At 50.8% G+C, this 14,340-nt stretch overlaps 1 protein-coding gene across 3 annotated transcripts in view; it reads left to right on the forward strand.

Annotated features, from left to right (window-relative positions):
• The window catches only part of HSD3B7 (hydroxy-delta-5-steroid dehydrogenase, 3 beta- and steroid delta-isomerase 7), a 324,275-nt gene that overhangs the window by 73,839 nt on the left and 236,096 nt on the right, over positions 1-14,340 (forward strand). Inside the window, exon 1 of one of the 3 annotated variants that reach the window (XM_078652475.1) lies at positions 4,098-4,255. The exons of 1 other annotated variant lie outside the window; for it this stretch is intronic. The gene's annotated coding sequence lies outside the window, so the exon portion shown is untranslated. Of the gene's footprint in view, positions 1-4,097; positions 4,256-14,340 lie in introns of those variants that run through there. One more of the 3 variants, XM_078652479.1, reaches the window with a different exon arrangement.

Genomic DNA, 14,340 nt, shown 5'->3' on the forward strand with positions numbered 1-14,340 from the left:
GAGATAACTACAGCATCACACCATCCTACGGGATTGAACAGTGGGTATTGACCACCTTGCCCTCCTGGGGATAGTACAGAGGGTTATAACGCACTTCACTACAACCTCCTACAGAATAGTACAGTCAGTGGGTTATTATGCTTTTTGCCACCGCCAGCAGGATTATACAGGGGATTTAGTTTACCCTCCCGTAGAATTTACATGGAGTTAAGCACATCACTGCATTCTCCATCTAAATAGTACAGGCCATAAACACATCACCATACCCTCCTGCAGCATGTTCATTTGGCTAAGTGCATCATTACTCCCTCCTTCAGGATGGTATCGTCGGTTAAAAACGTGACGTAAACGGCAGGATTGTACAGGGGTAAAGAAGATCACCGTGCCCTCTGCGAATTTTGCAAGGGGTTACATTAGTTCAATACATTTTGAAACGTGCTGGTGAAGTTCCACAGAACAGTGCTATGGTGCAAGTTAAGCACATCACCTTCATCTGCAGGAATGTACACAGATGGCCATGCAGCTGCTGCGCAGAGTATACTGCTACTTATGTAGCCTACATATCCTGTGCATGGGCTGAAGAGAAGCTGGTGCAAGATCACGGGGCCACCGTGAGAGGTGTGGGGGGGTCTGCACTGAAACATGCGTTCTATCTAAGCACATACTGAAGTGCTTTTCGTGTGCTTTGCATGTGCCATACCATGATAATAATTGTGAGACAATTAAATGTTACTAATGACATCTGCTAATAACTATATGTACAAGGGTATTAGTGCAATTGTGAATTGAATGGTGTGAGCACGACACATTCTAACTAACCGTCTTGTAAGAGGCCCATGTAATGAGATATTTCATTTCACTCGTGTGATTTAACCTCGTGCTCAGAATCACCCTGGCAGGAACCCGACGTGCACTTCTGCAAAGAAGAATACGCTATTTAAACGGCTTTGAGGGACAGACATGGCATCCCCGGAAACTCCCCGTGTCCCTTGCTGCACTCAGTAACGATAATAAACAGCACTGCGCACTCTGGGCATCTGCATACATCACATGCATGTATATTCGTGAGTATGTAGTGTTTGTGTACACACAGATTTCTTTTAAATAAATACAGTGCTGGCAGATTAGCAAATGGTTGCCAGAATCAAGGCTGTGCACACAGTATTTGTAAGGATGACGGTAAATACGGTTGATAAAGTCTCTAGGGCGCCCACCTCAAGCAGAGGAAGCTACGGCGACGTGACTTAGTTCAGTGTATCCTATGTGCAGATATGCGCGGGGGCCTCCCGGACTCCCTGCTCGCCGTGGCCCTCAGGTATGTGCCCCCCCTCTTCCTGAGAGAGGAGGCGTGGGGGTAGTGAGAGTAGGGGACAGTCAAGAGTTTCACTCACACCACTCGACTGAGGCAGTAACCTCTTCCCCATGTATATAGAGATAACTCTAATCACCAGTCTCTTCTTTGTGTGACTTTACATCTTGTACATTTGCAATTTTTTCTGTGTTTATCTTTTATGTAACGCATGTAATCCTTAGACCTTATGTTTTGCAACTGGTTCTTATGTAAAGCGCTCTGACACCTTCGGGTAAAGTTCGCGCTATATAAAATCGCATTAAATAAATAAAAATAAAAATAGTGATACTAGAGGTAGCAGTAACACAGCATCTCAACCTCCTACGGGGCCACGGAGGAAAGGAGGCTGCTGGCTGCACAGCCTATAGCACACTGAAGCCATGCCAAAGTGCGTATGGGCGCTGCAGAAACATGTCTAGTATAAGCAGTAATACTAGTGCAGCTTGGCTATCACCAACCTCCACAGCCCTGAGTCACGCTGGGGTCGTGGTGTTACAGAAGAGCCACCATTAGTCCAGCCGTCCTGGAGTTGACTCGCGTTATGGCATCAATGCGCTGAGTTCGGCGATTCTTTTTTGCATTCTCTTGTGCCCATGATATGACGGGGGCTTTCCACGGTGCGGGCTGGCCCCGGTCCTGGCCCGTGACAGTGAAGCGTAGTTGGTTCACCTCCTCCCGGTCGATGAAGTGCAGCACACTCAGCTAAAACCTCCCAGTAACTTGAGATCGCCTCGGAGTCGGAAGCCGCAAGTGGTGCGCGCACACGCCATATGCGTTCAATTATCGCGCCCGTGCCTGTGCCTGAAATGCGCGTAATAGACACCAATAGGCCAGGGGCAGAGCTATGCGCCCGCCTCTGGCCTATTAGTGTCTATTTGACAAAACAACACGCAGTAAAAGGCCAATAGCAGGCCGAATATTGAAAATCACACGGACGAGCCTGAGGAATGTGCATGCCTATTTTGAAACCCCGTTCAAGAGGGCTCTCTTCCGAGCCCTAATAAATGCGGCGATGTAAGTTTTGCTCATGGGACTGCCGCCGGTAGGTGGGGCCAGACGTCTTGGATTTCCCCGGACGGTCCCGGTTTCCTGTGGTCTGTTCCAGTAGTTATGATTAAAAATAATAAATGTCTGGGTTTTGAGGGTAGGGTCTTGAGCGTGCATGTTCGGTTTTAAATACGAGTACAGGTCCCCTTTCGCTTTTCCCCTCTCCTGTTACATCACCAAGGATAAGAGTGACCTGTTCAACAGTAGTTCTAAAGAATCCCCTGCTGTGCTGCAGTGTTTCAGTGAAGTGGGCGCATCAGCATCTGGAAGACCCTCAGCTGTTGCCCAAGCTTTGCCCTTAACTTTAGCACAACTTTTGCGAGAGAAGGAAAGGGCTGATTTATCGAAAACTCTTCTTCGTGCTATTTTCATTTGAAATGTAATTGTGGTTAGCAAAACGTCCATGCTATATCACGTTTTAAAAAGAGGCCCTTTTATGTTTTCTGTCTAGTTCCATATTGTAGCACACATGTTTTGGGCGGATCCTTGTGCACCTTCCTTTCTATCGCGAAGGCACCTATGTACGCTTGTCAAGTCCTGGCTTTCTGGCACTTTCAGTTCTGTGTTTACCTTTTATAGATGCAAAACTACAAGTCCCAGTAAGCAACCAGACTGAATGAGCCACTTATGGGGCAACATGCCATCTCTATAATGTATTTGGTTTGTGGAACATAGGATACAATCTCTAAAACACAGATTTTGTTTGTCTTGCGAACCTTCCAGCCTTCTATAGGTTTGTGGGATGTGCCAATGTAGTCCTTATAACGCACTCATTGAAATTGTTACATTTCGGCAGGTTTGACCTGCCAAAGTTTAATGGGCCTTGAGGTATTTAACGAATCTGATTATTGTATATGGTAAAGACCATTTAAGTTGTAATCCCAAACCGTGCGTAAACATTGATTTATGCAGGGGTCAGAATACATTGGCCACATCATAATCGGACCCTGTATGTAAATGTTGCATTTAATCATTGGTGGCTAGTAAGGTAGGGGCGTGGTGAGGCGGGGGTGGTCAGGCGTTTTGAATTAAAAAAAAAAAAATCCTGATCTGCCACGTCTTTCCCATGTCGAGTGAGTCTTTTCCAGGGACCAGGAAGTACCCTGGCTCCCCACAGCCAATTACAACTCTGCAATGCAGCGTTGTGATTGGTAAGCACCCAGGCCCCCCTGAGCCATTCACAAAGCTGCAATGTAGTGTTGTGATTGGTTTGAGCGCCATGGTTCGGCGCTCAGCCAGGGAATGGGGCCTGGGCATGATCTCCATGCAGGCTGTAATGCAGCCTGGGCGGTCAAAAATTCATGCACACTTTACAGAGTGCACAACTACTCCTCCTCCCCGACGTCATGGGAGCCAAGACTGACCATATAAAAAAAAAAAAGATAACTTCAGTTATCATTTTATTTTTTCATTTAAACTGCTCCGTGAGCAGTGGGGCCACGCGCCTCCGTCTTAGCGGAGGAGCCGCCACTGCATTTAATTCCTCTTAATGCCATATTGTCTCTCTTTCCTATGTGTCAGTGCTTCTCTGTGCCTCAGGCCATGCAAAATTATACCCTACTGCTCCTATGTTTGTGTGCCGTCCAGGTTTTTGTTTTTCAAAATCTGGTACCGCTAGCCTATTAGCCCTGTGTGAACTGAAGCCAAGCCGCCAGCTTCTGCAGGGCCAACCAACTATCCTTGAACTTCGTCCTCTCCCAGTGACCTTGAGAAGCGGTGACGTGGCTCCAGCTCGGGCAAAGGCGAAGCCTGCACTGAACAGATAAGGGTCCGAGCCTCGGCCTCCACAGCCACCGCTGCTGCCAGATGTGCCGGAACTGCCCCTGAAAGGAGCCTATACCAGACGCTGCAGGAAAGGCGAGTACTCTGGGGCCTGACGGAATGCCATTACTTGGCAGCGAGGGCATGCTTAAACTGTAGCAGCCTCCTGGTCGCGTGCAGTGCGTGTGCGGTGAGGGGGCGGGGCGGTAGTGGGAACTCTTTAACTGCCGGGAGGGAAGAAGGAAAAGGCCCCCACGCCAGATCCTCCTGGAAAGGTGACAGGCGACTACTACGGCGCCTGCTTGAATGTCAATGTTTACCGTGAGGTCCGCTAACAGGCCCTCTGTGTGTGTACTCTGGGGCCTGCTCGTACCATTTACATTTGAGGATATGTTGTGTCATAGGGAGTGCGGCAGAGGGGCCGGAGGAGCTTAGAAACACTGCAGGAGAGGGCAGAGGGGCGAGGGGAGCCCAGAAACACTGGAGGAGAGGGCAGAGGGGCGAGGAGAGCCCAGAAACACTGGAGGAGAGGGCAGAGGTGCGCGGGGAGCCCAGAAACACTGGAGGAGAGGGCAGAGGGGCGAGGGGAGTTCAGAAACACTGGAGCAGGGGCGGCTGGTGACATTTTACAGTGGTGAGGCGCAAACTGATTTGCAAGTGCGGGCCCCAGACCACTCAGGCCGGCGGCGACCTCCCCCCCACCTACACAACACTCACAGAAATGTATTCACACACGCATACACACAAACACATCCATTCACAACACTCTCCCCAAACATTCATGCATACACGCACGCTCGCACCAAACACTTTAAAATAAAAGAAAAACACACACTCTTACCTTGCTGCCGGTCCCGCTCCGCGCCACCTCTGGGCTCTGCTCCCCACACGTCACAGGCTCACAGCGCCCTTGGCCAATCCTGGCGCCAGGGGCACAGGTACCCTCTCGCCCGCAGCACGGCCATTAGGGCTCCTGATGGGCATGCGCAAGGCCGCAAAAACACAAGTGCGCATGCGTGGGCACGGGTAAAAATTCACCCTCCGTCCCCACGCATGCGTACTTGTGTTGCCGCCTGAACAATCATGTCAATCAATCAACATGACGCCCGCCCGCCGGTCTGACGTCATGTTGATTCATTGACATGATTGTCATGAGGGAGCTGCGGGCGGCGTAGGGCAGGGGGGCTACGCCCCCACGCCCCAATGGACGAACCGCGCCTGCACTGGAGGAGAGGGCAGAGGGGCGCGGAGAGCCCAGAAACACTGGAGGAGAGGGCAGAGGAGCGAGGGGAGCCCAGAAACACTGGAGGAGAGGGCAGAGGGGCGAAGGGAGCCCAGAAACACTGGAGGAGAGGGCAGAAGAAACACTGGAGGAGAGGGCAGAGGGGCGAGGGGAGTCCAGAAACACTGGAGGAGAGGGCAGAAAAAACACTGGAGGAGAGGGCAGAGGGGCACGGAGAGCCCAGAAACACTGGAGGAGAGGGCCGAGGAGCGAGGGGAACCCAGAAACACTGGAGGAGAGGGCAGAGGGGCGAGGGGAGTCCAGAAACACTGGAGGAGAGGGCAGAGGGGCCAGGGGAGTCCAGAAACACTGGAGGAGAGGGCAGAGGGGCAAGGAGAGCCCAGAAACACTGGAGGAGAGGGCAGAGGGGCGAGGGGAGTCCAGAAACACTGGAGGATGGGGCAGAGGGGCGCGGAGAGCCCAGAAACACTGGAGGAGAGGGCAGAAGAAACACTGGAGGAGAGGGCAGATGGGCGAGGGGAGCCCAGAAACATTGGAGGAGAGGGCAGAGGGGCGAGGGGAGCCCAGAAACACTGGAGGAGAGGGCGGAGGGGCGAGGGGAGTCCAGAAACACTGGAGGAGAGGGCAGAGGGGCCAGGGGAGTCCAGAAACACTGGAGGAGAGGGCAGAGGGGCAAGGAGAGCCCAGAAACACTGGAGGAGAGGGCAGAGGGGCGAGGGGAGTCCAGAAACACTGGAGGATGGGGCAGAGGGGCGCGGAGAGCCCAGAAACACTGGAGGAGAGGGCAGAAGAAACACTGGAGGAGAGGGCAGATGGGCGAGGGGAGCCCAGAAACACTGGAGGAGAGGGCAGAGGGGCGAGGGGAGCCCAGAAACACTGGAGGAGAGGGCAGAGGGGCGAGGGGAGTCCAGAAACACTGGAGGAGAGGGCAGAAGAAACACTGGAGGAGAGGGCAGAGGGGCGAGGGGACCCCAGAAACACTGGAGGATGGGGCAGAGGGGCGAGGGGAGTCCAGAAACACTGGAGGAGAGGGCAGAGGGGCAAGGAGAGCTCAGAAACACTGGAGGAGAGGGCAGAGGGGCGAGGGGAGTCCAGAAACACTGGAGGAGAGGGCAGAGGGGCGAGGGGAGTCCAGAAACACTGGAGGATGGGGCAGAGGGGCGAGGAGAACCCAGAAACACTGGAGGAGAGGGCAGAGGGGCGAGGGGAGTCCAGAAACACTGGAGGAGAGGGCGGAGGGGCAAGGAGAGCTCAGAAACACTGGAGGAGAGGGCAGAGGGGCGAGGGAAGTCCAGAAACACTGGATGAGAGGGCAGAGGGGCAAGGAGAGCTCAGAAACACTGGAGGAGCGGGCAGAGGGGCGAGGGGAGTCCAGAAACACTGGAGGATGGGGCAGAGGGGCGAGGAGAGCCCAGAAACACTGGAGGAGAGGGCAGAGGAGCGAGGGGAGCCCAGAAACACTGGAGGAGAGGGGCGAGGGGAGCCCAGAAACACTGGAGGAGAGGGCAGAGGGGCGAGGGGAGTCCAGAAACACTGGAGGAGAGGGCAGAGGGGCGAGGGGAGCCCAGAAACACTGGAGGAGAGGGCAGAGGGGCCGGGGGAGCCCAGAAACACTGGAGGAGAGAGCAGAGGGGCCAGGGGAGCCCAGAAACACTGGAGGAGAGGGCAAAGGGGCGAGGGGAGCCCAGAAACACTGGAGGAGAGGGCAGAGGGGCCGGGGGAGCCCAGAAACACTGGAGGAGATGGCAGAGGGGCGAGGGGAGCCCAGAAACACTGGAGGAGAGGGCAGAGGGGCGAGGGGAGTCCAGAAACACTGGAGGAGAGGGCAGAAGAAACACTGGAGGAGAGGGCAGAGGGGCGAGAGGAGTCCAGAAACACTGGAGGAGAGGGCAGAGGGGCGAGAGGAGTCCAGAAACACTGGAGGAGAGGGCAGAAGAAACACTGGAAGAGAGGGCAGAGGGGCGAGGGGAGTCCAGAAACACTGGAGGAGAGGGCAGAAGAAACACTGGAGGAGATGGCAGAGGGGCGAGGGGAGCCCAGAAACACTGGAGGAGAGGGCAGAGGGGCGAGAGGAGTCCAGAAACACTGGAGGAGAGGGCAGAAGAAACACTGGAAGAGAGGGCAGAGGGGCGAGGGGAGTCCAGAAACACTGGAGGAGAGGGCAGAAGAAACACTGGAAGAGAGGGCAGAGGGGCGAGGGGAGTCCAGAAACACTGGAGGAGAGGGCAGAAGAAACACTGGAAGAGAGGGCAGAGGGGCGAGGGGAGCCCAGAAACACTGGAGGAGAGGGCAGAGGGGCGAGAGGAGTCCAGAAACACTGGAGGAGAGGGCAGAAGAAACACTGGAGGAGAGGGCAGAGGGGCGAGGGGAGTCCAGAAACACTGGAGGAGAGGGCAGAAGAAACACTGGAAGAGAGGGCAGAGGGGCGAGGGGAGCCCAGAAACATTGGAGGAGACGGCAGAGGGGCGAGGGGAGCCCAAAAACACTGGAGGAGAGGACAGAGGTGCGAGGGGAGTCCAGAAACACTGGAGGAGAGGGCAGAAGAAACACTGGAGGAGAGGGCAGAGGGGCGAGGGGAGTCCAGAAACACTGGAGGAGAGGGCAGAGGGGCGAGGGGAGTCCAGAAACACTGGAGGAGAGGGCAGAGGGGCGAGGGGAGCCCAGAAACACTGGAGGAGAGGGCAGAGGGGCGAGGGGAGCCCAGAAACACTGGAGGAGAGGGCAGAAGAAACACTGGAGGAGAGGGCAGAGGGGCGAGGGGAGTCCAGAAACACTGGAGGAGAGGGCAGAGGGGCGAGGAGAGCCCAGAAACACTGGAGGAGAGGGCAGAGGGGCGAGGGGAGTCCAGAAACACTGGAGGAGAGGGCAGAAGAAACACTGGAGGAGAGGGCAGAGGGGCGAGGGGAGTCCAGAAACACTGGAGGAGAGGGCAGAAGAAACACTGGAGGAGAGGGCAGAGGGGCGAGGAGAGCCCAGAAACACTGGAGGAGAGGGCAGAGGGGCGAGGGGAGCCCAGAAACATTGGAGGAGAGGGCAGAGGGGCGAGGGGAGCCCAGAAACACTGGAGGAGAGGGCAGAAGAAACACTGGAGGAGAGGGCAGAGGGGCGAGGGGAGTCCAGAAACACTGGAGGAGAGGGCAGAGGGGCCGGAGGAGCTCAGAGACACTGGAGGAAGAGGGCAGAGGGGCGAGGGAAGCCCAGAAACACTGGAGGAGAGGGCAGAGGGGTGAGGGGAGCCCAAAAACACTGGAGGAGAGGGCAGAGGGGCGAGGAGAGTCCAGAGACACTGGAGTAGAGGGCAGGCACTATGGCGGGAAAGGCGGGGTAGAAGCAGGTACTACTGCTTGAAAGAGGGGAGAGAGCAAGGACTGTCTGGGAAAGAGCAAGGAGTGCATACTGCTATGGGACAGAGCGGATAGAGGCATTAGGTAAAGGGATTACACACAAATACAGGATGAATAATAACTATACTCGATAAACTCCATCTGTGGCAGAGTTCGTTCCATCTTTCAAGACTCACTGCCTGATTTAGTGGAAGGTAATTTCGCGTGCAACCCCCCAAAATGCGCTGTGTTACTCATAGTCTCCCCTCTTCCCAATAAATGTGTTCTGATGGGTACACGTGGGGAGTAAGCTGTCTAGGCTTGATTTGAGCCAGGCTAGTCTAGGAGATTGGAAGCGTTTTTGAGTTTGTGTCCTTAAATCTTAAAAGGAAGGACACCCCTACCCTTATTACAGGTGGCTCAGGGATACCGCTCCAGGTAATTCTAACTTTCTCGTTGCGCCTGGGCCTAGAATTACTCGGTCCGCAAACTCCAGACCAGGTAACAGGAGCCCAGAGACACCACATCTGGTAGCCACTGTGCTGGTCTTACGGGGGCTTTTACTGGTCTGAACAGGGCTTTAAGTGAGATGAAAAAACTGGAGGGTCTCTCAATGGGGTGTGGCCAATGTAATTAAGGGCGTGGCTTATAACACTTTTTAAAAACACTTAAACTAAAAATCTGTGCTTAGCATAGTGAACCGCGGGACTTGTATTTTGCTGTTTCAGTCATTGCATCCAGATACATCATACAACAAGTAACATACCTACAACAAGTCCGGGCTATTGGCTTTGTCAATGGTTGTTAATTGCATAAGATAAATAAGCAGCAACTATGGCTTCTATTTAATATTGAAAAAGCTTCCACTTAAAGCCCTGGTGACACCACAACAATGTTGCTGCTCCTGAGTTTCAAAAAGAGAAGGGAGATCCAGAGCAAAAAAACTCTTTGAAGGATTTCCCTTCCCCTACAACTCTCACCTGGCATGACGTCATGCTGTAACTTCTCCACTAGTGAGAAGTGTGAGCACGCGCACACCGATGTGCCTGCTGTCACTGCAGTCCTGGAAAAAACCAGGCCAGGGCACAAAACAGAGCCCAATAGAGACCCGTTTCGAGGCCCCCCTTTAAAAAACTGCCTGTGCTCAGACCCGGTGAGACCCGGCACACTTAAAACCCTGGGTCTGAATATTATTCCCCTAGGGAAAATAGCTCATAATCCCCGCATTTTGATACATGGATAGCTCCAGCAATCGGAAATTCCAGCCCATCCAATATCCCCAACAAAAATATGGGAAACTGGTAATGAGGGCCTGAGACACTATCAAGGGTGTAAAAAGAGATTTGCTCATGCACAGGAGCAGTGAGTACACCACTTTGCAGGAGGCCTCTGTGTACTGTGGCAATGTTGGAGGGAGGATGGAAAGATTCAGGACCTGGACAACTTCTTTAGCATAGCAGTCAAATGGAACTTGGATATCCACAGTTCCGCGTATACAGCAATGCAAGGGCCTGCGTATGTTCTTTAATCCCAACCTCGCACATTGGCTACTCCTGCAGGGGAAGCACACACCACTCTGCAAATGCACCCCCCATTTTCACCCTGCAGCATCTCCTGTTATTTTTGCTCTGCAAACCAAACAAAGCTCTGTATATATGCCTCAGTCCTACCCTGCGGCATAGCTACCATTCCTGTAAAGGGACCCACATTGCTTTACCAATGCTCTTCAAAATTGACATGCAAACACCTTCTCTGGTGCATCTACTGGGAACACTCCAAGCCTGTGGGTGAATCTCAGTCCTATCCTGTAGACTTTAAAAGGTGGCTCCAGTAATACTGTTTTCTTTGGGGGGGTTACACCAGCGGCCAAAGTTGAAACACCTGAGGCCCAAAATGGACAATCATAAAGAGGGAAAGATTACCCTCACATGTGTGTGTCTAAGTATATTGGACCAATAAATGTAATTTTGGGAAAAAAATTATTGGATACAGATTTACACATGTATTACTATAGTGCAAATGTGCTATTACAACAGTAGAGTGTAACTTACTTGAGAACATACTAATTAATGCCTCACAAATGCCATTCTAGAATAACTTTTTAGAAAAATTAAAATGGTCCCCCAATTCTTATACCAGATACATTATGCTATTTATAACCACTTTCGAGTGAGGTAAGGGGCAAAGTTACCCAAAGGGCTTTGCCTTTCATTAATCTTCCCACACTGAACAATAAAAATAAACAGCATATTACACTCTGGACATCCGCATATTTATTCACTGTACTCACACTTTTATATAGACATGGTTATGTGGTACATGAGAACCAGCAGAACTCGCCTGATATGCTCTATTATTACTGACCGGTAATGACATTACTCCTAGTCCATCTCCCTCGCCATCCTTCATTTTCCCTCCCGCCCTCCAGGTATGAAACAACTGAGTTTCTGGTTCAGCTTGTTTACGTACAGGAGGAAAGGGGGATGGGAGGAGCTTTTCTTTGGGGGTAGGGGATGCCTGATTGGAGGCAGAGAAGCCTCATTTGTATTGAAGTATGGCGACGGAGGGACGCGGAGGTAATGCAAGTTATCCGACCTTTTGTAACATTATGGATGCTAGTCTCCAAATCTGTCTTTGTGCCTGTACCATGCTATATATCCAGTTGCTTGAAATGGTCATTATGCCCGACTCCTTGATGTACCCGGCGCACAGCCATTGCTTGAAATGTTATTCTTCATGGCCCCCTCCACCCCAGGGAGCGGTCTAATTGCAGCCTTTGGTATGGAACATATTTATTTCAGCAACACTAGGTTTGGCAGTGGCGGCCACCATAAAATAAAAATGGGGGGCGTACGGGTGGGGGGGGGGAGGGAGAGGCAGGGCTGGGGAAAAGAATAATTTTTTATAAGTACCTTTCCTCTCTCTGCCTCTGACGCCAGCCTCGGTGCTTTCTCAGCAGTCTCTTGGGAAAGCACGCTCCCTACCCAATCCAGACACTGCTCTCATGATGGTCTGCCGCTCAGACAGTCCCTAGGAGCTTGCAGCTTTTCTCCGATCCGGCTGTAAACACAGCTGGGTTGGAGTAATAACAAGCATTTACAATGCAATGGTCTCGGCATTATTAAAGGTAGAGCTATTGGCATTGCTCATGACATTTTTTTTCTTTTTTTTAAAAAACATAAATAAATGGTATTGTCATTTACAATGGCAATAGGTGAGCATTAGAGAGTAGTAGAGAGTATTCGCGGACACAGAGCCACACACACCGAAAGCCACACACACACACACAGAGCCCCACACACACACACACAGCGAGCCCCCACCACACACACACAGCGAGCCACACACACACACACATACAGTGAGCCACACACACACACACACAGCGAGCCACACACACACACACACACACACACACACACACAGAGCCCCCCCACACACACAGAGAGCCACACACACACAGACAGAGCCACACACACACAGACAGAGCCACACACACAGACAGAGCCACACACACAGACAGAGCCACACACACAGACAAAGCCACACACACAGACAGAGCCACGCACACAGACAGAGCCACACACACAGACAGAGCCACACACACACAGAGCCACACAGAGACAGAGCCACACACACACAGTGTGTTACAATGCAACGGTCTCGCCTTTGCAAAAGTTAGAGCTATTGGCATTGTAAATGACACATTTTTAATGTATGTGTTGGTTTGGAAACAGATAAATATATGGCATTGTCATTTACAATGCCAATAGCTTAATCTCTCTCAAATGCGAGACCTATTGCATTTGCACCCACACACACACCACCCATCAAGAAGGGCCATATCAGTTATATTTATGAAAGACAAGAAAAATCTTGAAAAAGTAATGGAATGCATGCTTTCATTGAAACAGCATAAAGCAGTAGACGTGTTAGAATTAAAAACAGACTTATCTGAGACTGAAGCATGGAGGTCATTTCTAAGGGCTTTTACAAGCCTTAACTTGCGTGTCTGTCAAGTAAAGGAATTCCACGTCTCAAAAAACTTTCCAGTTTCATAAATGCGAAGTGTTTACACCATCATATTTACTTAGAAACTAAAGCTAGCCATCTCTGTACTAATGATGCGCTGCTGAGGATAAATTAATGCACATGGCTCCACCTGCAGAAAGTCATGAAATATTTGGACACTGGATTAGAGTCCAAAACCTTGCCAAAACGGGAAAATCCTTATTTTTGTCCATATTAAAAACAAAAATCCTCATACCTTACCAGGAACACTCAAAATCATAAATGCCATTGATTAATACCCTGGATCGAATTAAATAACTAGGAAAAAGTTCAGGAGAAAAAAAACACTCATGGGCAAACAGGCAGCTGTACCCTACCATCTCAGATACTCTTGACCCTGCTTGAAATACCTGGAATTCGTCGAAGAATGAGTGGGCTCAAATCAACCCCTTAAGGACAATTCCATCAGGACGGAGTTCATTCTCTTCGTCAAAGAATCATCCCGTGCCCATCTCTGGGTTGAAATTCTCATTTTAGAATGTCCCCAACAAAACATCTGAATGATCACATGACTTTTGAACCGCACACCACCATAAAATCCAAAGTCACCCACTACCACATCTGCTAAACCAGATCACTCTCGAACAAGGCTCAGTTCTGATTGCAGCTAAAGGTCCCACGGAAATTGTCACAGGTAACACCAACCTGAGTGCACCCTACACGCTGCCAGCCTCAATCAAATGGTGTCATGGGAGTAAGCTAGGCAAACAACCCACCTTTACTCCCCCGAGTTCTCCTCAAATGGATCCGACAAAATGAAGGGTAATACCCGTTTTATTCTGGAAACTACCTGAGAAAATTGGCCTGACTGACGAAGCTTTTTTTTCTTGGAGTAACTGAGTTTCACCGACTTTGGAGGTAAGTTACAGCGGTATACCTTGGTCAGATCCACAGGCCATTTTTCGTGAAGAGTTCCAATATAATTTATGCCTACTCACAAAAAATGTGGGTAAGCCTTACTTTAAAAACTCATGATAAAGTCAAACATAAGCCTGTACTATGCTAAACCTTCTCAAAGAGAATGATTGGTGAATCATGTCTGGCTATTTGAGGTAACTCACGCGAGCAAGGAATTAGACAGACCTATTCATAGAAAAGGCTTTGTGAATCGAGACCAAATAACATGAAATCAAACCACATCTTCAGCTGTTTTGTGAGCATGGAACATTCACCATCAAGAATTATGACAGGCCGCCACTCTTCTTTGCCTTCACCTTTCTGCGAGAATAGCCTAATTACTTTTTCCGTCGACTGCAGTTGTGAACACATTCCTTTTTTGGTTCAAAAGTGTTCTGGTGCCCATGTGCTGGAGTTTGGGGAACAGAAATAAATGTGACCTGCAATCTAACACTTGAACCCCAAATTGCTACTTCTGGAAGTTTGTGTCGCATCACAAACACACAGCAGTACCTAGCAGTTACGGAAACGTGTGCTTTAAGACACACTGTTTCTAAAAGCAGTTTAAATGGAGTTAAGGACATCCAAAAAGTGCCATCCAAAGTTAACCGATGTATAAATCTTTTTTAACATAGTAGTATTAAATT

The sequence above is a fragment of the Lissotriton helveticus genome, chromosome 7 (genome assembly GCF_964261635.1).
Source record: "Lissotriton helveticus chromosome 7, aLisHel1.1, whole genome shotgun sequence".
In the NCBI taxonomy this organism is placed as follows: domain Eukaryota; kingdom Metazoa; phylum Chordata; class Amphibia; order Caudata; family Salamandridae; genus Lissotriton; species Lissotriton helveticus.